Below are 24,278 nucleotides of genomic sequence, written 5' to 3'. Positions count from 1 at the left end.
AAAATACAAGATTTTTTTATGAACTCTAAGGTTAATGACTAATGTCTTTGAAGTCCATCCTAGATTAACTGCAGAAGTTCACATATAGGCATTGTCCTTTGTTAGTTGGCTGATAAAGGCCTTTGTTGGCAATTAATTGATAGTCTATGTATTCCATTTCAAGAGTGTAGTCCATTAATAGACAAAGGTGATGCAGGCAGAGATAAATGATGAGGTTCATTGCAGGTTCGGTGGGGTCCATCCTAAGTCTAAGGTTCAGGCAATGGCATATGAAGTATCCCATGTCTTACAGTTGGAGTTGGCATCAGTTCATCCACTGATGCCCGTCGTAAAAGACTGAAGTGATGTCTGGTTGCCACTGGCTGTAGTTTGTTGTCATCTCTCAGTGACACATAGCAGTGGAGTCTTAACACCAAGCAGGAACGGAGCTGGATCTGGCCTGTTCTGGTAACCTCAGGATATGAATCCCAAGGTTGAGACATGGAAACAAATAGAATAATATTAGCGTAAATACCATTTCATTTTATGCGGAGTTATAGATCATGATAAATGTTTCTGGTTCCGGCAGACCTAACTTAAGCAGCCTAATTGTGAGCTGATTGATAAATTAGGAGTATGCCTGGCTAAATAGAGTCTTTAGTCTAGACTTCAACTGAGTGAGTGTGTCTACATCCCGAACAGTGTTAGGGAGACTATTACATGGTTTAGGAGCCAAATAGGAAAAGGATCTACCTCCTTGTGTGGATTTTGATATTCTAGGAAATATTAACAAGCCAGAATTTTGTGAACGTGATGGAATATAGCATATCAGAAGGTCACTTAAGGACTGCGGAGCTAGACCATTCAAAGCTTTGTACATAGTTAACAGAATTTTTAAATTAATAGGAAATTTAACAGGTAGCCAATGTAACGATGATAAAATTGGGGCTAATATGATCATATTTCTTGATTCTAGTCTGAAATATGGCTGCTGGCTGCTGCATTTTAACCAATTGAAGTTTATTTATTGAACTTGCTGGACATCCTCCCAGTAATGCATTACAACAATCTAATCTTGAGGTCATGAACGCATTAATTCGTTTTTTGGCATCAGCAACAGAGAGCATGTGTCGTAACTAAGCAATATTTCTGAGGTGGAATAATGCTGTTCTACAAACATTGGAAATTTGATTTTCAAAGGACAGATTGGTATCAAATATAACACCCAAGTTCTTCGCTGTAGAAGACGATGTAACCGTACACCCATCGAGAGTCAAATTATATTTTAGCGGCTTGTTTTTAGAGGTTTTTGGTCCAATAATTAGTAACTCTGTTTTGTCGGAATTGAGTAGAAGGACATTTCTGGCCATCCAATCTTTGATTTCATTGATACACTCTGCTAATTTGGAGATACTTATTCCACGATTCCTGATAATATCTCCCAGGGGAAGCATATACAAGGAGAAAAGCAGAGGTCCTAAAACTGATCCCTGTGGCACTCCATACTTATCCCTTAATTGTAAACCTATCAAGCATTTACCATTTACCAATCATTTAATTATAAAGTAGTTTTCTGTAGGGATTTTTTCAGGGAACAACTCATGAGGAAAAAAGCTTTTTTTGTGCCTTGTTTTTCCTTGAATGACCTAATTTGGGGGGGTTGTATTGGACAGTTTTGAAGACCTTTTGTTAGGTTGATAAAACCTATTGAAATCAATAATAAATCAATAATCTCAGTTGATTTCATCATTGATTTCTTGGGGATGTGCATTTCATATGGAGTTGCAGTGGAAGAAATGTACAAGTTATTGTTTTATTTTTATAATAAACCCGCCAATTTTCACATTGTTTGGAGGAGAGCGCTGGAATAACGAGGTGTGGAATAACATGTTTTTTTAATACATATTTAACTGGAACACGGAATTGTTTCACAATTCATAAAGGAAGCCTGTTTTCGTTTTCCAGTCGCCAATGTTTTCACTCGCATTGGTGTATGTTTTTAGCGGATAATATTATGTGTAGCCTATTAAATTTTTTCAAATTGGCAAATAGGCAAACTATGGCTCCGTAGTGCGGATACTTTACGGAGTCACCATCTGTTGTCAGTGTCTCAACCGAGTGAATAGAAGACATGGCCCGAGGTAAGTTACGTTGAGATCATGAACAATTTCAAACTGTTATAACGGCCAACAACTACACAAGTTGAGCCTGAACTCATTTTTACTCCAACTACCACTTAAAACAGTTGTTGTTTTCCATCTGGATGTAGACCAGGACCAGAAAACATTCCAGCGGCAATCAGAATCATCTTGGTGCTGCTCAGTGGTTGGTCGGGAAAACTGTGGATAAAATATTGGAAATAAAATGTGGCTTTTTTTTTTTTTATCTGATTAATAAAGTTAAAAATTGACAGATTAATCTGTTATTAAAAATGCTAGTTAGTTGCAGCCCATTGTACCATTTCTGGTCAGCAAGTCAGTTAATCACTAGTACAGACCTGTAAAGCTGTGGTATTTTAGTGCTATAGAAAGAAAATATACACAAGAATGTTTCCTCCTGAGCTGTGGACGTGTTGCTGTTGTAGCAGGAAGTGCAAACCCATGTCATTGACCATGTTTTCCACTGACCTCTTTGACCTGGAGGCAAATTGCAGTGGCTTTAGTGGGGTAATCCTGAAATGGTTCAGATATCTGCATGAAAGCAAAGGTCAGAGGTCAGAAAACCACATTTTCCACATTAAAAAGTGTTACATTTAAAGAAATGAATAGTGCTTTTGAGAAATCTGTCATTTTGAGAATACGTGTCAGGATAAAGTCCAAGATCGATGTCGTATCGATCAACAAAACATAAACAAAAATGACATCATTAGGATAACCTGTGTGAGAGACTAAATTAATGACCGTTTAAATGAGTTGAAAGGAAAAATGGAGACATTTAAATTGAAAACACTAATGGCACATCTATCAGAGTTATCGAAGGAGGAAACCGCACAGTTGAATCACATTAGTGCAGACAGTTGATGGCTAATTAGATTATTTCACTCATTAATGTCTTATCTCCACATTACAACAGATTTGATCATTTGCTCACTGCCCAAATCACAAGCATCCCGGTGTGCTGCAGCCGCATGCGTGCTATGTGTCGGCGCGTGTTAAGACTTAAAGAATAGCTGTTGTATGAGTAGACAGAGTTGCTGTTGCTCTTTTTAGAATTGTTTAAATTTTTGTGTTGATATGTTTTAAACTTTTTCACTGTTACTTCTGCACCCTGAATTTCTTTATTTCCAAACATTGACTGTGTTCAGAATAAAATACTATCATACTGCTTACTGCACTGTTTATTCTGTGTACTGCCTAAAATAAAAACAGTATGTGAAATAAGTATGTAGTAAGCAACGATAAACATTTTAACTATGGAAGCACCGATGTATCGGCTGCCGATTATTTATCGGCCAATTATTGTCCAAATTACCGATTTGATATGGTTTAATAAGCATTAAAACAACGATATGAAAAACCAATAGTTGATTTATAATTAAATAGGAACACACTTTGTAAAAACATATAACAAAAGAACATGTAATATTTAATTGTTATTCCATCTCGTTCTCGCATTAATGCGGGAAAACAAATGCCATAAATGGACGTGACAGTTGTGAAAATAGCACTTATAGGCTACATGACGAGGGAAACCATCCAAAACGGTTTGAAACCAGCAGACTTTGACTTCTGAGATATCGGGATGATATCCGATAATGCAACACGATTGATTGAAATAAGATTGAAATTGCAATATGACTTTGTGCGATTACTAAAACTTAAAAGGCTGCGTTTTAAACTGCAAAAACAGAAGTACATAAATGTTTTAGAAGTAGAAAATAACCGTTTTTCATATCAATCATCATGTTATCATATTTAGTCATTTTTATGTATCTTTAAAAAAAAAAAACATTTTATCTTGTATGCATCTTTCACTGTGGCTCTCTTTAAAATGATGGCCTGTCATGTGTTCAACAGATCCAATATTTAATGGAAATTATTTATTGTTAGAACAGTGAAAAAGCTTTTGTGCCTCGTTGTACATTTTCTTAAGCATTCCAAAGTAAATCTGTGATTTGATGACAAAATAAGGTAAGTAGCAAAATATCTGTATTGGCATCGGCCTATCCACCTTATTTTTCAACATAAATAGGGTGCCGCCATTATAAACTTGAATGTGGACCACTTCCGGTATAAGCCAATTTCAGCTATTTTAGCGGTACAAAAAACTACATTATGCTGCTTTATATTACAGGCTGGCAATAAATGTCGACATATTATTATCATTAATAACTATTTTCATAAACACATTGGTTCGGAACGCATGTAGATTGACCTTTTATCGCATTGTGCCTTCGTTTCATCACACACTTGCACAGGCAGGATGAATGAAATCAAGCGCAGACACGGACAGTCCTCCGAGCCATCTGACACACCTCCATAAACTTTACACAACCAGCAGAGAGCAGAAAGCTGCTGGTAAAATGCTGCTTCAACTTTCTTTGCACCAAACCTGCATCTTGTTTCATCTTGACAAAATAATAAACGCATTTTACTCTCCATTCTTGTCAGAGAGCATTCTCTCTATTTTAGAGTGTATAGTAAACAGACACGCAGATTAGGCATTCAGCATGGCTTATGAAACATAGCCTTTGGAAATAAAGAAAGAAAGGCATCATCGGAGGTTATGCAGGTACAATGCTGTGGAAAAGTATTTGTCCCATCCTGATTTCTGTTTTGTGTATATCTCATTCTAAATTGTTTCAAAAATTCAAACAAAATATAACCTAAAACAAAGGCAATCTGAGTAAACACAAAATACAGTTTTTAAATGATAATGTTATTTATTGAAGCAAAAAAGTTATCCAATACCAACTGGGCCTGTGTGGAAAAGTATTTGCCCCCTTAGTTACTAAATCCCCAAATCTATGAAACTGCATTCTTAATGGGGTTCAGCTGGACTAGACACATGCAGACCTGATAACTGTCAGCCCTGTTCAATCAAGTCAACATCTAAATAGAACTTTTTCAACAGCATGAAGTTGGCTGAAAGATCTCACCCAGTAGCACACTATGCCAAGGTTGAAAGAAATTCCGGAAATGATGAGGAAAAAGGTGATTGAAAAATATCAGTCTGGGAAGGGTTACAAAGCTGTTTCAAAGGCTCTGGGACTACAAAGAACCACAGTGAGAGCCATTATCTCCAAATGGAGAACACTTGGCACAGTAGTGAACCTTCCCAGAAGTGGCCGACCTTCCAAAATTCCTCCAAGAGCACAGAGACGACTCATCCAGGAAGTCACAAAAAAGCTAAGGACAACATCCAAGGAACTGCAGGCCTCTCTCGCATCAATAAACGACTTGCAATAATTGAGGGAAACATGAATTCTGCTCTCTACCAGAAAATCCTAAAGGGGAACGTCCGGTCATCAGTCCGTGAGATGAAGCTCATGCGCAACTGGATTATGCAGCAAGACAATGATCCAAAGCATAAGAGTAAGTCCACCTCTGAATGCTCAGAAGAAGCTAAATTAAAGTTCTGGAGTGGCCTAGTCAAAGTCCTGACTTGAACCCGATTGAGATGCTGTGGCAGGACCTTAAACGGGCAGTTCATGCTCGAAGACCCTCCAATGTGGCTGAACTAAAGCAGTTCTGGAAAGAAGAGTGGGACAAAATTCCCCCACAGCGTTGTGAAAGACTGATCTCCAGTTATCAGAAGTGTTCAGGTGCAGTTGTTGCTGCTAAAGGTGGCACAACCAGCTATTAAGTTTAAGGGGGCAGTTAGTTTTTCACATGGGTGATACAGGTGTTGCATAACTTTTTTGCTTCAATAAAAATATATATGTAAATTTGAAAACTGTATTTTGTGTTTACTCAGGTTGCCTTAGTTTTATGCTATATCTCGTTTGAAGATCTAAAACAATTTAGTATGAAAAATACACGAAAACATAAGAAATCAGTAAGGGGGCAAATACTAAGACAGCCACAGCCATCTGCCTGGGGAGGGGTCGCTGCCGGCCACTGAGAGCCGGAGGAACAGCTGTAGTCCGCCGAAGGGGAGGAGTGGTTCTGTCCACCAGGGACGGGAGGACTCGCTGCCATACGCCAGAGGGCGGAGGAGCAGTTGGGGATCGGGCGACAGCTCATCCAGGAGCCGACGAACAAGTTCTTTTCTCTCTCTCCTCTCTTTCTCTCTGTGTATCTCCGCTCACCCTTTCCCTGTCCCCACACCTCCCCTCGTCTCTCCTCCAGATTCACAGTAGGTGGGGTGGACCACCGGCTGACAGAACAGCCAGAAAGGCAGTGTCTCACCTTCAGAGTTGGTGGGGGGGTCAGACCAGTGGCCCCCCGGCCTGAATTGGGCAGGTGAGGAGTGTGACGAGAAGGAGCATGTGGCCGGGCCGTATCCTTGTTGCTGTTCTGCTGCAGTCCATTATGCACCGCTGTCTAATTGTCATTAAGTTGTTGCAGGAATAACATAATGGTTTAAATAAGTTTAATTTTTACCGCACTCAGTAGTCTAACACCGCTCGTCAATGTCATATGAGCCAATCAAATCGATGAAGGCAGGACTCAAGTTTAAGACGCTAAGTGGGAACCTCGTGGATTATCCCAGCACCGTGCATCAGCAAGCAGTTCAGGTTAAGAGTGTTTGTGTCATGTGAGATGTCAGTATCTAACTAAACATGCAATATTTACCACTGTTTTATGATTGAAATGTTGTACCGACCGACATTAATTTCCAAGGGTGCAAACTATTCACCATTTGGTGAAATTTGCCGTTTTGAATTTAAAATATGTCATGAACAGATTCACAAACAGAATAATTGTGAATGTGAAAACATTAATGGAGGCGTTTTCAGCGAATCAGATTTAAGACAAAGTGCGAATGTGTGTATATTATAAAGGAATTGAATGAATGTGGTAATCTATCGTGAAAAATATCGCTTGCAATACAGACACAGTGTTTGTCTTGTACTGTGTCAACTTAAAAATACATGTATCTTTTAAAACCAAAAATTATACAGTTTTGGGCCTTTATCGCATTTCAAGCCTTTATTCAGAAAATTATTGCATTCAGGGCCATTATATTTGTGACCTCAACACTCATGACCCCCCACCCCCAAAATGGTTTGGTCCCCCCCAATGTTCAAGACATGGTTATGGCCTTGGTTTGTTTGGTCATGCAGCAGCACAAATAACAGCACTGCATTAAGATATAATTGGATCTATTAAAGATGGACTTTAAACAGCTTTAAATATACAGTTGTGCTCAAAAGTTTGTATACCCTTGGAGAATTGGTAATATATGTAACATTTTTAAAGAAAACATGAGGCAGGCAAAACACATTTCTTTTATTTCTTATGGGATTCATATTCAACTGTAGGTTATAACAGAATGGCACAATAATAAAACAAAACATGGCAACAAAGAAAAAAATGAAATGACCCCTGTTCAAAAGTCTGCATACCCTTAGTTCTTAATACTGTGTATTGCCCCCTTTAGCATCAATGACAGCGTGCAGTCTTTTGTAATAGTTGTCTATGAGGCCCCAAATTCTTGCAGGTGGTATAGCTGCCCATTTGTCATGGCAATATGCCTCCAGGTCATGCAAAGTCTTTGGTCGTCTTGCATGAACCGCACGTTTGAGATCTCCCCAGAGTGGCTCGATGATATTAAGGTCAGGAGACTGTGATGGCCACTCCAGAACCTTCACCTTTTTCTGCTGTAACCACTGGAGGGTCAACTTGGCCTTGTGCTTAGGGTCATTGTCGTGCTGGAAAGTCCAAAAGCATCCCATGCGCAGCTTTCGTGCAGAAGAATGCAAATTGTCTGCCAGTATTTTCTGATAACATGCTGCATTCATCTTGCCATCAATTTTCACAAGATTCCCCGTGCCTTTACAGCTCACACACCCCCAAAACATCAGTGAACCACCACCATGCTTCACAGTGGGGATGGTATTCTTTTCACTATAGGCCTTGTTGACCCCTCTCCAAACATAGCGCTTATGTTTGTGACCATAAAGCTCTATTTTGGTCTCGTCACTCCAAATTACAGTGTGCCAGAAGCTGTGAGGTGTGTCAAGGTGTTGTCGGGCATATTGTAACCGGGCTTTTTTGTGGCATTGGCGCAGTAAAGGCTTCTTTCTTGCAACTGGACCATGCAGCTCATATTTGTTCAAGTATCGTCATATTGTGCTCCTTTAAACAACCACACCGTCTTTTTCCAGAGCAGCCTGTATTTCTCCTGAGGTTACCTGTGGGTTTTTCTTTGTATCCCGAACAATTCTTCTGGCAGTTGTGGCTGAAATCTTTCTTGGTCTACCTGATCTTGGCTTGGTATCAAGAGATCCCCGAATTTTCCACTTCTTAATAAGTGATTGAACAGTACTGACTGGCATTTTCAAGGCTTTGGATATCATTTTATATCCTTTTCCATCTTTATAAAGTTCCATTACCTTGTTACGCAGGTCTTTTGACAGTTCTTTTCTGCTCCCCATGACTCAGTATCTAGCCTGCTCAGTGCATCCACGTGAGAGCTAACAAACTCATTGACTATTTATACACAGACACTAATTGCAATTTAAAAAGCCACAGGTGTGGGAAATTAACCTTTAATTGCCATTTAAACCTGTGTGTGTCACCTTGTGTGTCTGTAACAAGGCCAAACATTCAAGGGTATGTAAACTTTTGATCAGGGCCATTTGGGTGATTTCTGTTATCATTATGATTTAAAAAGGAGCCAAACAACTATGTGATAATAAATGGCTTCATATGATCACTATCCTTAAATAAAAGACAGTTTTTTTTTTTTTTTTTTTTGCATGATCAGTCATATTTTCAAAATCAATGTCAAAATTTCACAATTTCTGCCAGGGTATGCATACCTTTGAGCACAACTGTACTATTGTATTTTGTGCATGCAGTGCATTTGTTGCTGGTGTGATATAAGAAGCTCATTTATTTTTACTCTACCACTGGTTGCCACCAAAGATTTGTTAGAAAGAGATTGTTGTAAAATTGTGTAAATGTTATGCATAGACCTTAATCACAGTAGCGTCACGTTGGATTTTTGATGGTAATGACATAGAGGCTGTGAGGGATAGAGCACAGCCTCGTCAATGGAATACGCCGTATTATAATTTTTTTATAATTATAATTTTCTATAATTTTTATTTATTTATCACACAGTATACATTTGCACATATACAGAGAAATTCTTTTTTTCACATATCCCAGCTAAGCTGGGGTCAGAGTGCAGGGTCAGCCATGATACGGCGCCCCTGGATTATTATTAAGGTCCAAGATCGCATTTCACTTTCTGGAATTTATTGTCTACTGAAATGTTTGGAAAATGTTTTTGGTTTTTTGCAATCATAAACCTTTTAAACAACCGTACAAGCCAATGAAGAGACTGTATGTCTATCCCTCACATCATCATTTTTATCCAACCCGATCTCATGAAAAGTCGTACATAATTTACGAGTTGACTATTTCATATGATCTCGCATGATGTTGTTCGCATAAACTCGTACGACTTCTTCACATGCAAATTCCTGGGTGTCTAATGCGGAAGCGCGAGTTTCGCGCTCGAGGCGTTGAGGACATGCTTATTAATATTATTTCTTTCTCTTTTTCTTTCTTTATTTATTTATCACACATTATACATTTTGCACATATACGGTGAAATTCTTCTTTTTCACATATCCCAGCTAGGCTGGGGTCAGAGTGCAGGGTCAGCCATGATACGGCGCCCCTGGAGCAGATAGGGTTAAGGGCCTTGCTCAAGGGCCCAACAGTGGCATCTTGGCGGTGCTGGGGCTTGAACCCCTGACCTTCTGATCAGTAACCCAGAGCCTTAACCGCTGAGCTACCACTGCCCCGTTGTTTTTTTTTTTTTTTGTTTTTTTTTTGTTTTTTTTTTTTTTATGCGCTTCCCCAAACCCCTTATCTAAACCAAACCGATCAGTAGAGTGTGTAAACATGATTGGAAGCTGTTGTGTGTGACAGAAGCAAGTAAATGTCATGTATTAGATGGAAACGATGTTCAGCATTGCTGTAGTGAAAGTCGTAGGAATTCAAACGAGTGCAGTCGCATGATATCTGACGAATTAGCCAAATTTAGAAAAGTAGTTTGAATCCTGACGATTTTGCCGTGAGAGTGTTGTTTTTATCCCCATCAAAAATCAAACAATGTGTTACAATAATGTACTCAATGAAAGTTCTCCATATTCTCCTGAAAGAGGGTGGTGGTATTTACATTTATTCATTTAGCGAATACTTTTATCCGAAGTGACTAACAAATAGCAAAGCGATTTATCCTTGGGAGGCAATAATATGAGAAGTTTCAAATTGCTTAGAGTAGAGGGGAAGATATAGGCCGTTTTGTTGTTGTTTTGAGTGTGTTTGAGATGTTATTTTGGGCTAATAGATTCGACTGGGGTTTGTGTGGCATAACTGGGTCAACCCCCCTCCCAAAAACTGGTGCGAGGTTACATGGAGGATTTCTGAATTATTGATATTAGTTTGAAATGAACCCAAACAGCACTTGTACAGTGCCAGACATGTCCTTAACGTGACAAAAGGCAAATGGATCATTCGTGTGTGATGTTTTATGCTTCTGGCTCCTCAACTTTGTGATTCTTTTATTGTTTTGCTTTTAGTTTTAGAATTCGTGAATTCTGAGATTTTCAGCATGTGTGGGGAGTTGAATAGCATCTATAAATATCCCTTTAAGTGTTTTTTCACTCTTCAGTATTGCATGTAATTATGTCTCCTTGTATGTGTGCCAGTGAGAGGTTAATAGGGCTGTTGGAGGCGTCATGTAACAATAAATGAACAGTTATATGGTCTGCAAAATAAAGCCACTAGTAAATATTGTGAAATGAGTGTGTATGTGTTTTGCCTTTCCATTTCTCTTTTTCTCTTTTTCCTTTCTCTTTTCCTTTCCTTTCCTTTCCTTTCTTTTAATTTCATTTCCTTTTCTCTTTGCATTTTTCTCTTTATTTTCTTTCTATTTTTCTTCCCCTTTCTGTTGTCATTTCCTCTCTCCTTTCCTTTTTTCCCTTTTCCCATACCTACCTTTCCATTCCATTTTTCATTGCTTTTTTCCTTTCCTTTCTTTTTCCTTTCCTTTCCTTCTTTCCTTTCCTTTCTTTTTCCTTTCCTTTCTTTTAATTTCATTTCCTTTACCCTTTGCATTTTTCTCTTTATTTCCTTTGTTTTCTTTACATGTTCTTTTCTATTTTCACTTCCTCTTTCTGTTGTCATTTCCTCTTTCCTTTCCTTTTTTCACTTTTCCCATACCTACCTTTCCATTCCATTTTCTTGATTATTCCTTTCCTTTCTTTTTCCTTTTCCTTTCTTTTCTTTCCTTTCTTTTCCTTTTTCTTTTCCTTTCTTTTCCTTTCCTTTCCTTTCCTTACTTTTCTTTTCCTTTCTTTTTCCTTTCCTTTCTTTTTTCTTTCTTTTCCTTTCTTTTCCTTTCCTTTCCTTTCCTTACTTTTCATTTCCTTTGTTTTCCTTTCCTTTTCCTTTCCTTTCCTTTCTTTTTCTTTCCTTTCCTTTCTTTTTCCTTTCCTTTCTTTTAATTTCATTTCCTTTTCCCTTTGCATTTTTCTCTTTATTTCCTTTGTTTTCTTTACATGTTCTTTTCTATTTTTACTTCCTCTTTCTGTTGTCATTTCCTCTTTCCTTTCCTTTTTTCCCCTTTTCCCATACCTACCTTTCCATTCCATTTTCTTGATTATTCCTTTCCTTTCTTTTTCCTTTCTTTTTCCTTTCTTTTCCTTTCCTTTTCCTTTCTTTTCTTTCCTTTCCTTTCTTTTTCCTTTCCTTTCTTTTCCTTTCTTTTTCCTTTCCTTTCTTTTCCTTTCTTTTTCCTTTCCTTTTTTCTTTCTTTTCCTTTCTTTTTTCTTTCTTTTCCTTTCCTTTCTTTTCCTTTCCTTTCCTTTTCCTTTCTTTTTCCTTTCCTTTTTTCTTTCTTTTCCTTTCCTTTTCCTTTCCTTTCCTTTCCTTTTCTTTCCTTTCCTTTCTTTTTCCTTTCTTTTCCTTTCCTTTCATTTTTTTATTATTTATTTCCTTCTCATCTTTTCATTTATTTTTTCTCTCTGTACAAATATCTTTCACTCTTCAGTGTCTGTATTCAAAGATGTCTCTGAAGAAGTGTAATTGGTCTCTTAGATCTCCACTGTAACAACAGAAACAAAAAGACTTTCAGGTCTGTATGGTACATGAGTCAGCTAGTTTTAGATTCTTTGGCAAAGACTCACTGCTCATCTTATTTTCCTCTCTGCTTAAGCACAGACACTGAAAATATATCTCATTTATATCTGAGAAGTAAAAAATATCTGCTTGCATGTACTTAGGAATATAGATATAAAGTGAAGTTTGTAATTTTGAGTATTAAAATACTATCTCAGTTTTATGCTGAGTCAACCCTCTATGGACACGTTGGAGAATGATAATTATAAATCGGCTAGATAGAATAACAGCACAGCGGAAAGAAAACTTTTGCTACATCTTTTCCTGCTCTTTTTAGAAGTCTGCGATACTACTCAAGGTTTTATTTTTAAAATCCTGAAGTTTGACCTGAATTTGGATTTTCATGATTCAGCAAATCTCTGGAACTAATGCTTAATGCATTAGTGCATCTGCATAGGTTCTGCAAGAATCTATTTGTTAAATTCTTCAATATTTACAGTGTTTGTTGAAGTTAAAATAATTCAATCTATAATTGCCCATTAAAATATGTATATATTTATACATTTATTACACTTACTACATTACTCCATTTTGTTACATTTTTGTTTATATGCATAATTAGTATGATTTTCAAGTATTTACATTGAGTTTACATTGATATGTATGACAAGTGCTAAAATGGTACTGCCTCTTTAAGAGTACCGGCAGTTCCGCAAGCAAGTGTTTATGGTTGGGCGCAGATTAACGAGAGAAGCTGCATGGTTGTTTTTACCACATCTGTACAATGTGTGATTAGAATTAATGTTACTTTTTACTTTTTGACCAACACCTGACTATAAACAACAGAAATTACATTAAAAGAGACATACGAAATGAAAATGGAGTGCATGGGTCTCATCTTTGGGCTCACATTACACGGAACAAATCAAAGCAAACTTTACATGCATAATGTGTGTTGAATCGCATAGCACAAAATTTGTGAGCGAGTTACTCGTAACGTAGAGGACAGTGAGTGAACTATTAGTAAACCATTTGTATGTTGAATGCCTGAAAGTGTAACTCTGTGACTGTGTGGCACTATGAAAATATTGCACTGTTTGTTTAAGCATCCCCGACCAGCATGACCATATCACAATTAAGGAACTAATTTCTCATAAACTTAGTCAAGTCTAGTGTCAAGTGGCTTTATTGTCATTTCACCCATTTACAGCAGGTGCCGTTCACAATGAAACAAAACAGTGTTCTTCCAGGTTCATGGTGCTACATAAAAAAAACTTAGCTCCTTAGTTTTGTCACAAGTGAAGTGTAGCTGTCTACTACCCCACTGGTGAGTTCCCTGCATGTATTTTCATTGCATTAAATACACCACAAGAGCAGACAGTGTAGTAAAACCCAACTGATTAAAAAGGCATAATAATTAATGAGGCAGCCATGAGCGGTTACACCAGCCCATTAAATTGTGTCTCTTTGTGTGAAGACCTGACATCTAATGAGTTGTTAATAGACCTTGTGATTGACCTAAGACAGCTGTCACACACACACACACACACACACACACACACACACACACACGTGCGTGCGCACAGTTTGTCTGTACCTGTGTGTATGTGTCTATTGTGTTTAAAGTAGTGCTGTCAGTCGATTAAAATTTTTTATCGCGATTAATCACATAATTTTTTGTGGTTAATCACGATTAATCACAGATTTTGAAAGTGCTGAAATTTGATGCTATATATATATATATATATATATATATATATATATACTACTTTTCTTGTCAAAATACATTTATTTCCATCTTAGGGAAGAAAACAAAACAATATGTAACAATATAATGATTTATTAACATTTCCAAAACAAAGCCTTCCACAATATAAAGATAGAAATGTACTAAAATATCACCAATTCAGGTAACATTAAATGTTTCCCAAAGTCAAAGTGGGAGTTTGACTAATTGAAAGAACTAGTTCCCACATAGGTTGCATTTTCACTGCAATGGGCATTAAATCCTCCACAATATTAATCTGCCAGTAGACTGTGGCTGTCCACTTTGTTACAGCAGTTGTGAAGCTGCGTTCATGATTCGCGCCAGAGTGTCAACACCAGCATCAAACACCGCTTTGAGCTCCACATGAAAAGCGCTTGCAGACAAAAACATCTCATTCTGCGTTTTGGAGATAGTTAAAACTTGACGTCTTTCTGTGATAATTAAAGTGCGCCTTACATAGGCTGAAAACACTTGATTTCTCTCACAAGTCCCATCTGGGCTTGTTTTGTTCATCAAATAGTGTTAAGAGCTCTGACAGTGACACTGAATCACTTCTGTGTGTTTTTGTGGTGTGTGCGTCAGTGTAATGACTCCTGTCGGACATATCACAAAGGTTCCGTCCTTCCAACTTCCAAGTGTTTATGTTGTATTAATGGTAAATACGTTAATCACAATTAAACGCGTTTAACTTTTTTAATTAATCTCATGCATTAACACGTTAATTTGCGTCATGATAACAGCACTCGCAAACAATTTTACTTTGGTAATTAATTTATTATGAAATGCAAGGTATTCAAAGAAAGAGAAAAAATGTAGGTTGGAACTGGATTTTATCCATGAGTAATTGATTAGATGGCGAAAACTGGGCATTCCATACCAGAATGAGGCCGCAGCAGTGATTATGAAAATATAACAAAAACTTAGTATTAGGGATGCATGGTAAATCGGCGGCTGATATGTTATTGGCTGATTATTGGCTATATAATGGAATTAACCCTGCTCTAAGCTCCGCCTACGGCTTCTTTACATCAGGCAGGACTCGGGTAGTCTCAAGCGACAGTCACTGAATTAACACATTAAATCGACAGCCCTAATTATGTATAATGTATTATAATTGTGGTTACAGTTATTTATGAGATGTTATAACATATTATAAGGTGTATTATGAGACATTACTAATGCATTATCAACTCTTTACAATGCATTATAAATATGGGCTTCATAGGTAGCGTTACCAAAATGTCTACTGAAGAAAGAAAGCCATATAGGTTTGGAATGACATGAAGGTAAGTAATGAAATTTTGTAAAACATTTGGGTAAACTATCCATTTAACAACATCCCTCTCTAGCCATAATGCACTGCATGATTCCGTATTTCGACACTCTTCTATTTTAATCCGACATTCCAGACAAAGTACGTCATTCCTATCATTGTCTCTCCATGCAAATACCGTAGAATGTGCGTGTGGCCCTCCTTTGGTCCCTCTCCGTTGCACAGCGCTGCCTCTTTGATCAATAGAGCAACATCATTCCAGCGTCATCTCCATGGAAACCATCCTGCTCCACAGCCGGGATTGGCTCACTCCCAGAGCCTGCCTAAACGTGATAGGAGAACCCACCCCTCCTCTCATCCAAAACACACTCTCTCTTGCACTTGCTCGGCCACACTCTCCTCCTCTTCATCTTAATGCTGTTATCTCACCAAACACACATTTAGGCAGAGAATCGAGACCTGCCGTGATCGTTGAAGCTGCACTGAAAACGAGGATCATTCACTGCCGTCCCGTTCATGAACTGTCAGGAGCAAGCAGAGGAGAAGATAAGGATGAGAGGACAACGCAATGAGCTGAGTGCAAATCCAGTCCACGGAACAAGAGGAAATTAAGAGACCTGTTAGGAAATAAGACGTCATCCTCTCTCCTGGCTTCAAACTCTCAATCTATTTCCATGCATGGCTGTGAGACGCTTTCCGACTGTAGCGTCTTTTGTAACGACAGTTGAAGCTTGAGGACTCTGTGAATAATGGAAACACACGTAAATGTTACTACAGTCCATAGAATGGTATAGACTGTGACTGAATATCATTGAGTCTGGATTTCAACCTACCAGGTTCCCTTTTGTACTGGAGATGTGCTTTTTTTACATGACATTAACAAGGATGTTTCTCACTTTTATTTGATGACCCCTTCTGAGGTTATTTTATTGAGAGAGCTGGAATGAGGTAATATGGACTGTTTTTGCTTATTTAAGTACCTCCGTACTGTCTCTTTAAGAATTGGCAACAACTGTGCTGCTGTTTTGTATTGCCACTTTGCTTTATTCACTTGTATAGATGAATCGTTGTGTTTAGTGTTACTGATAAGCGTCTAATTCTTCCTTTGGCAAAATACCCTTGATGCGGCACCCTTGAACCTGCCCCTGAAAAGCGTGACTTATGCATGACCTGTGCGCTAGGCCGGACCCCCCCGAGCCCCCCCAGCATGGTTCACCCACACCGGAGATGAGTAGCGGTGAACCCGAATCTCCAGCTGGTCCCGGGCATCTGGATAAAGAGAATCCAGAGGAGAGACGGCAGGCTGTGAGCGGGACAGACCTGGGATCCTCCATGACTAATGGAAATGGCAGTGTGATGGTGCTGGGAAAACGGCATCACTCTCTGTACGAGGGGATGAATGGATGTGAAGCCGGAGGATTTGGAAAGGTACGTTTCAACAGTTTGTCAAAACATAAGGGGATCATGGCGTGATATTCCTGTTTTTAGGGACTGTTACTGTGCAGTCCTTCTCTCTGGTGATGGTTTTGCTCAGAACGGTTTAAAGAAGTAGTTCACCCAAAATGAAAATTCTGTCATCATTTACTTGCCCTCATGTTGTTCCAAACACTAAAAAAGATGTCAGGCAAACTAAGGCCACATCCATACTAATCCATTTTCGTTTGAAAATGCATTGATTTCACTACATTTATGCCTCTCATCCACACTGGAACTATGTTTTCCTTCACCAAAAATGAAGACTTTGGAAAACGCTCTCCATGACATTAGAAAACTGGAAGTTGAGGTTTCAAACTTAAACACTGGAAAATTAAAAACTTGTTATGTCAATGAACTGGTTAAGATAAATGATTTAGTGATATGTAGCATTGAGAAGTTCAATTGATTTTAGTGAATCGGGTCATGGGAAGTCCAAGTGATTTTAGTGAATCGGGTCGCGTGAAGTCCAATTGATTTTAGTGAATCGGTTCATGTGAAGTCCAATTGATTTTAGTGAGTCGGTTCACGTGAAGTCCAATTGATTTGAGTGAATCGGGTCGCGGATCGTCCAATTTATTTTAGTGAATCGGGTCGTGGGAAGTCCAATTGATTTTAGTGAATCGGGTCGTGGGAAGTCCAATTGAGTTTAGTGAATCGGGTCGCGGATCGTCCAATTTATTTTTGTGAATCGGTTCATGTGAAGTTCAATTTATTTTAGTGAATCGGTTCATGTGAAGTCCAATTGATTTTAGTGAATCGGGTCGCAGATAGTCCAATTGATTTTAGTGAATTAGGTCGTGGGAAGTCCAATTGATTTTAGTGAATCGGTTCACGTGAAGTCCAATTGATTTTAGTGAATCGGTTCACGTGAAGTCCAATTGATTTTAGTGAATCGGTTCACGTGAAGTCCAACTGATTTTAGTGAATCGGTTCACGTGAAGTCCAATTGATTTTAGTAAATCGGTTCACGTGAAGTCCAATTGATTTTAGTGAATCGGTTCACGTGAAGTCCAACTGATTTGAGTGAATCGGTTCACGTGAAGTCCAATTGATTTTAGTGAATCGGTTCACGTGAAGTCCAATTGATTTTAGTGAATCGGGTCACGGGAAGTCCAATTGATTTGAGTGAATCGGGTCACGGGAAGTTCAATTGATTTGAGTGAATCGGGTCGCGGGAAGTCCAATTGATTTGAGTGAATCGGGTCGCGGGAAGTCCAATTGATTTTAGTGAATCGGGTCGCGGGAAGTCCAATTGATTTAGTGAATCGGGTCGTGAGAAGTCCAATTGATTTGAGTGAATCAAGTTGCGGGAAGTCCAGTTGATTTTAGTGAATCGGTTCGTGGGAAGTCCAATTGATTTTATTGAATCATTTCATGTGAAGTCCAATTGATTTTAGTCGCGGGAAGTCCAATTTATTTTAGTGAATCGGGTCGCAGGAAGTCCAGTTTATTTTAGTGAATTGGGTCACAGGAAGTCCAATTGATTCTAGTGAATTGGTTCATGTGAAGTCCAATTGATTTTAGTGAATCGGGTTGCGGGAAGTCCAATTGATTTTAGTGAATCGGTTCATGTGAAGTCCAGTTGATTTTAGTGAAACTTTTCGCTCTGTCGTCTTATGTAAATGAACCAGTTAAAATAAATGATTCCCATATTCACTTGAGCCCCTGCAAATAAGTCCCTTTTGCCACTTTTTTTTTTACATTTATTTTAAGTGAAATATTTAGTTAATTTCTGCAGTTTATCGCCATGTTTTCGATTTGTGTTTTAGGTTTTATTTAGGCTTTTCTTAATTAGAACAGAAGGCGTACAGTACATACATGGCACAAAAGCAATAAAGATCTTTGTAGATAAAAAACTACCCCGTGGCCTCATGCAAGGACTCGCTATTTTGGATTCGCTATACACAGTGCATCATTTAAATTCATATAAACCCATTGCATACTGTTCAGGACACTCTAAGGAGTCATTTAAGTGTTAAACTTCTGACGTCACTTGACCAAACACCATGACGTCGATTTCCGTGAACTGCTTCTAACAAAAGTTCCTCTGGTACGAAACCTCTTCAAATTTTTCACTGAAACCTGTTTGGTTGTAAAGAGTCTCTAGTTTCGTTTGATATGCTACTTTAAATATTTCGTTCATTTTTCGTGCTTTGGCGCGCTGATAAACATGAACTACTCGGATGAGTGCTTTGGAGCAGTTAAAGTGGCCTTTACCCGATATTTAAAAATACATTAACCCAGGATTATGCGTAAAAAGCCCTATAGTGTTTTACCCTCTAGTTGTGGAAAATTCTACTGTAACATAAGAGTAAAATGTTAAATGTATGATTACTGAAGTGACTGGTGTAGTATAGGGTGGTTTGATTTCTAAATTCAGACATAGTGAATGACCTCAGCCTATATTCTCTACTGCTGCTGCAGACTCAGTGTGGGACAGGGCAGGATTCACTTATTGCGGTCTCACAGAAAATCAATAGCAGTTGCAGATTCTCTTGTTTGTGTTACTGACCCCAGTGATCATCATTATGGTGTGGAGGTGGGGCTTGAGAGACAAACGGTTGATAAATGGTCTCACCTCTGTTCACCTTGACACACATGCTCTTTTTTGCGAAGCAGAGATGCTACTAGCTACATTTTTCAGTAGCGTGAAAGTAGCTTTGTTGCTTTAAAAATGTTGTTGCTTTTACAGTAACAAGCCACTTTTTTTCAACATGTAGCAGTGTAGTGTGACAAACCACTACATTATTAGTCATGTTTCCATCCAAGTTACGAATGTAATTCATGGGAAAAATCAGAATATCACCCAAACAATTTGCGAAATAAAGCAGCTTTTCCATACCATGTGTTTAAGAGAACAAAATCGTCACCTCTGGGGAAAATTGGCACAAAAGCAGCAGATGCCTTATGTCTTGGAGCGAAAGTGTGTCACACAGTTCTGAGAGGTAATAATAGCCAATCCTTTTGATGACAGGCTTTGTGTCCGACATTTCAGAATAACCAGAGCAACATTTCAGATACTATGCAATCATATTGATGATATTTTTTGAGCAAATTATGTATTCACATAGCTTGTTGACTTTTTTGATGCACATCTATACTGGATTTCTATATTTTTCAATTGGAAAATATTCTGTAAATGTATTTCCATCATAGTTTATGTCTTCCTACCCCCAGAGAGCGTATACATATTTTTTTGTACATTTTTGACATTTTATTTGAATCTCGGTGTTCCCATCTAGTATTTTTTATGCAATATTACAAAATTGCATATTAATATATTTGGATGGAAACCCGGCTGTTATGTTTTGTCATGTATTTTGAAAACCAATCAAACTGAGAAATCGGATGCATACTCCATAAAGTTAGTGTTGTAAAGTCTGGTTCCTTTTAGTGAATCGGTTTGTTTAGACAGAAAATGAGGCACCAGTTTAATTGAGCGTGTGCCGTGCTGTGTGGCATTTTAGGTCATTTGTTTGTAGTTAAATATTTAGTCAAATATTGCAGTCTATCACTATGTTTTTCATTTATCCCTTTAAGCCTTGGAGTTTTTAAAGATTTGCTGTTTCAGTGGCGTACCCAAAATGAAAGGCTTATAACTCGACAAACAATAACATTGAATGACATTAGAAAACTGGGAGAAACACTTTTCAAATTTTTAAAGGTATAGATTGAGAAACTGCTGAAAAAAATAATTTTCTTCTTTTTCTTATTTGACATTATATATCTCTGGATGTAAATAAGGTGGCTTTTGCTTTGTTCCCAGTCATGTCAACTGTATTTGAGAAACATTTTGTGTTGATACGACAAAGCAATCAAAAGTTATAGCAATATAAAAATGTGATTTGAAAAAGTCTCCATTTGTCCAAAAGCCTCTCCAAACAAATAAAACAATAATTTTATACAATAACTAATTACACATGCAAACACAACAATGACTAAAGGTTTGCATAGTATGCAGACATGATTTTAGTAATGAGATTTCAATAGAATGAGTTTCATTCTGTGTCATTTGAGTCATCATTAAGTCTGTGTCATGTTTTTGGCGCCATCTCCTGGTGGTCATATGTAACATTGTGCTTCATGTGGATTATCTAATGATCTATACATCTGATTATCTTGTGTGTGGGTTCGTTTGAAAGAAAATCGCCGCCTCTAAGTAATGGTATGTGGTATTTTATGTTCCATTTATTTTTCATAAAGTTATAAGTGGAAACACAGCATATAAGCAACACCAACATAATTGTCAAAGACATTTATAGTACTTAGATATTAATAGATGCTTTTGTTCCACGCTTGGTGCTGTTAGTTCTAGAGATCGACCAATAATTGGATTTTCCGATAGTTTTTATGATATTAGCTTTTATGATAGCTTTTATCGGATATTGTTTTTGTAATATCGAATCCACCGATAACTAGCACCATCATGTAAAGACAAATCCTGAAAGACTTAACATTACTTCAACATTAATCAACTTGAATTAATTAATTCTCTATTGGCTGTGTTTATTCTTCTTGTAAAGTTGCCACAAAGGTAGATTCTCATGTTCCAGTGGAATGACTGGCAGTATGCCAGAATGGCCACTGTATACCAGCGCAGTTTTTAACAAGATCCACGTGTTTAAAATTCCCTAAATTATATTAACATTTGCTATTAAACTTTATTTCGCTATGAATCATCAGTGATTACAACTCTGTGTAAATTAATTATCTCTGCGACACCATTCAAGTAAAAGTTTTGCGGAAACACAAAGACACTTAAGGGGCAAAATACTTGTGTCACAATAAACGTGTCTAAAATAGCTTTGTGTCGGGTGACAATGAGAGCATTGATGAGATTTGCGTGTCATTAATAAGCTGCAGATGTGCTGCTCTCTGTAAAACCAAAAATGTCAGCTCTGTCAGCAGGTGTTTCGTGAGGCAGCTGCTAAAATCTAGAGACCGCCAAAACATGATTAATAAATCTGATGCCATTTGGGATGGACTCTATAATTGCAGTGATATATTTATTGTTTTTCACTTTCCTGAGAATGTATACTTATTCCAGCTAACAATTTGCCTTTAGCCTATTAAGCAACACCTAAATCTTTAAACTGTAGGACTAGTTTAAAATGGAAGATTAAATTCATGCAATGACTCCCTTGTCATTTATTTATGTTCTTAGTATGAAATCAGAGGTTGTCAAATAATTGAGCCTATTATTATTGGTGTTGTTGTAATTATTATGTAAAAAACATGGTATGTGATTATTATTGTAATATTAAAAAAATTCAAATTTTTTCTGCTTAATATTCTTAATATTTAATATTATATTTCTCTGTAAAATTTAAAAAATGAAATAAAAAATAAATTCAATTAATAAAATTTTTTGGTAAATTAATAAAGAAAATCGGTTCTGCATATCAGTTATTGGATATGTGAACATACAAATAATCGTTATCGTATCGGTTTAAAAAAAATCATTGTTGGTCTTCTGTGGTGGGTCATCCATATACGCGATTTTTTTTTTCATAAATGCAATTAATTAATAATTAAGATATGTAGTTGTATTTCATGTTGGTTAATAGTTTTGATTTCTTTTTGATCATCTGAGCATCTAAAAACTTCTGAATTAAAAAATAATTGTAGTTCAAGGTACTTTCGAAAATCAAACTAACTTATCACTAGGGATAGGTCGCGATATGGTTATCTCACAATTCGGTTCAATATACGATACGAGGTTCACGATTTGATATAATGACATTTAAATTACAAAATATTACACAAAATTGTTTATTTTCTGAAAAAAAATTGTGCAAAATGCTCATTATAATTTCTTATCAAAATAAAGTTAATTTAATACACAATATAATTGCTCAAAGTTTAAATTATAAGAGTTTCTCTATAAAAAAAAAGATCACAAACAAAAAAGCTTTTAAAAATAGTATGCTTCATTCAGGCTGATCAGGTGTAGAACAAGCAATTGAACTGAACAAAACCTGTCCTGAAAAAGTATGTGAAAGTGAATATTTATATTTTAATAATTTGCCATTATTATTATTATAATAAAAATGTAACTTTTTAAATATAATTTTTTTTATTATATCAGGAAATTGTATATATAATAATGACATGAGTAATCACTGTTTGAAATAATATGCACAATTTACAAGTAATAAAACTGAGTTTACAATCATATCAGAAACACTAAAAATGTTACTGTCACTTTAAGAGTTCAACGAGCGCCGCACAGTGTTCCGGTTCAACGAACATCAATGAGAATCTCTCGGTTTCTTTAGCGCATCCATGCTGCGTGAGATTAAAATTAATATTTCTGTAAAGAACAGAAAGATTATTAAGACAGTGTCACCTCATCTTTGATGCACACACATTACACGGAGGAAACGATCCGTTTTAAGCTCAAGCACTTTTCATCAACACAAGGTGATTTTCCAGGTATTCCAGTACTTACATTTCTAAAAGCTAAATTCAAGCACTTTAAGGACCTCGTGTGAACCCTGTAAACACTGTAGAAAAAGTGCAGTAGTGGTTAAATCAAGCGATAGAGAGATTATGATGTTTGACAGGTCATTTCATTTATGATCACATGGACAGAAAACAATGTTGAAAATGTCGAAATATCGAGTTAGGCCACGATATGGTTCGTCATTTTTTTGGTTCACAATGTATCAAAATTCGATATATATCACCCCATCCCTACTTAACACCTTATTTGTTTTATAGGACTAGTTATAAAGTTCATGAGTGAGCCACTGTACTGATTTGGGACTGTGCTTCTATAGTGAAAATGTTTGTTTTTCTACTCCATAACAGATATTGTTTTCCTTTCATCAGACTCTTAATGATTTAGGATTAATTTTGATTCTAGGAATGTCTGAAGGATATCAGAACAGGAAATATATTACAAAATTACACTAATTTGTTCATAATTTATAAAGGTCCAGACATTTATTCTAAATTGTACTTGCCCTTATGTTTAATATAGTTCTTCCATTGTTTAACAGTGGAATTTGCAATGCCATAATCACAGGACAGACTATGGATGGCTCCTCTTTACAGTCATTATAGATCTGTTTTTTGGTTTCGTTTTGTTTTTATGGGGGGAAAAAAGAACCTTAAAATGAGTCATGCACTATAGTAAAAGTATTTAAATGTCATAAGATAGCATTGTGTGAGGAACAGGATGAGAAGTAAGTGTTTATGAACTGATAATCTGCCGTTTTACTCGTGATCTGTGTGAAAGTGAATAAAAGTCATTGTTGTTGTAGCACCTCTAGTGGTCATTTCACCAGGAAACTTTTGTGATACGTGCAATGAGCCACATACACTGGCAGCCAAAAGTTTGGAATAATGTACAGATTTTGCTGTTTCGGAAGGAAATTGGTACTTTAATTCAACAAAGTGGCATTCAGCTGATCACAGAGTATAGTCAGGACATTACTGATGTAAAAAACAGCACCATCACTATTTGAAAAAAGTCATTTTGATCAAATCTAGACAGCAGCCATCACTCCAACACCTTATCCTTGAGTAATCA

At 37.1% G+C, this 24,278-nt stretch overlaps 1 protein-coding gene and 1 long non-coding RNA gene across 2 annotated transcripts in view; one reads left to right on the top strand and one right to left on the bottom strand.

Moving 5' to 3' along the window:
* LOC127423090 (peripheral-type benzodiazepine receptor-associated protein 1-like) overlaps nucleotides 1–24,278 on the top strand; it is a 174,633-nt gene that overhangs the window by 11,616 nt on the left and 138,739 nt on the right. The gene's annotated exons all lie outside the window — the stretch shown is intronic.
* The window catches only part of LOC127423843 (uncharacterized), a 149,627-nt gene continuing 133,376 nt past the window's right edge, over nucleotides 8,028–24,278 (bottom strand). Inside the window, exon 2 of the long non-coding RNA XR_007894390.1 lies at nucleotides 8,028–8,346. This is a non-coding gene — a long non-coding RNA (uncharacterized LOC127423843). The remainder of the gene's footprint in view (nucleotides 8,347–24,278) is intronic.

Source organism: Myxocyprinus asiaticus, chromosome 3 (assembly GCF_019703515.2).
Source record: "Myxocyprinus asiaticus isolate MX2 ecotype Aquarium Trade chromosome 3, UBuf_Myxa_2, whole genome shotgun sequence".
Taxonomy (NCBI): Eukaryota; Metazoa; Chordata; class Actinopteri; order Cypriniformes; family Catostomidae; genus Myxocyprinus; species Myxocyprinus asiaticus.
The sequence above is the reverse complement of the archived record's forward strand: the minus strand, read 5'-3'. Positions and strand labels throughout refer to the sequence as shown.